This window comes from Halyomorpha halys, unplaced genomic scaffold (assembly GCF_000696795.3).
Source record: "Halyomorpha halys isolate HHAL.00 unplaced genomic scaffold, Hhal_1.1 Scaffold353.1, whole genome shotgun sequence".
Taxonomy (NCBI): domain Eukaryota; kingdom Metazoa; phylum Arthropoda; class Insecta; order Hemiptera; family Pentatomidae; genus Halyomorpha; species Halyomorpha halys.
In genome coordinates this window covers 429895-431186 of record NW_027105574.1, presented here as the reverse complement: position 1 = coordinate 431186, position 1292 = coordinate 429895, and positions in this window count along the sequence as shown.

Genomic DNA, 1292 nt, shown 5'->3' with positions numbered 1-1292 from the left:
ATATATATACTACTTACTTAAGTTTACCTATAAAGTATTTTATGCAAAGTGCACTCAATTTCATTCTAATTGATTTTTAAAGGCTTTGTTCATGTAACTTAAAATCTAAGAGGCGTAAAAGAGTTCCCGGTATAAATTGATTAATGACAGAACTCTGAAAAAACTTAAAACGGGGACTGCCTGTAATATATGTGTCATGTTTATTTATTTTTTCACTTTGCAAAAATTAAACTAATTTTTATATAGCCAAGTTATATTAGTATAACACTACACTATATTAGTGTAATATTTTTTATCATTATCTTTCGTATAAGAAAAGTTGTATGTATTCAGGTCCAGCTAAATTAGTTTATACTGAAGCAATTTTGTAAAATAACATTCTCCTGTCCAACCCTGTTTCAATAGTTTTAAGTTTATATATGTATATTTCACTTGAAGAAATACTGTGGCAACTGCCTGTGTGATGGGAGACACTATGCTTTTCTGCCTACATTGTACTCCCATCAACCCCACTGCCCACTTACTAACTAGAATAAATAAGTATTTGTACTGAAAATTTTAATATCAATTGTAAATACTTATTAAGCCACTTTTTTTTTATTGTACAGAACTACAACTGAAGTAAATTAAAATAAAAATACTTCAACCACATATCGACAGTCTTATTTTCCAAAACTTATTACTGTCTGAAAGACTCACTCAGTTTATTTGCGTGATTTATAACTTTTTCTTTTTCCATTGTTTATTGAGTTTGCTTATTATTGCAAAAGGAAATACATACTTGGACTATATTGGAATTGATTTTTTTAAATTCTGACAGTTAAAAAGTTACAATGTACATTTATTTTTTGCAACACAACCCATTCTATTTGTGGATGTTTGATGATTTCAACTAACATTTACATTGGGATTTGTTTCTTAAATTAATGGAAAATGGTCGTATTAGTGTATGAACTGACTAGTTTCATAATTCTTATTTTATTTCTTATCTTATTCCCAAACCTCTTAATTATGCATGGTACCATAAACTTTTTATGTTTATAATTGAAGACTTGAGAAAAACAAACATTTATTTGATAAAATCATCAATAAATTTGAGTTCGGTGGACCATTCTTTTCCGATGGTTGATACATTGTACTGTAGTGAAATCGTAAAACATAAGTCTGAGTTTGGGCTGATTATCCATTTCCCATAATAATAAATTATTATGGAAACTGTAAACAGAGTGTCTAGACCTGGAAAACTGGGAAGTCAGGGAATCCGAGAAAAAAACTTGAAAACTGAAGCTATG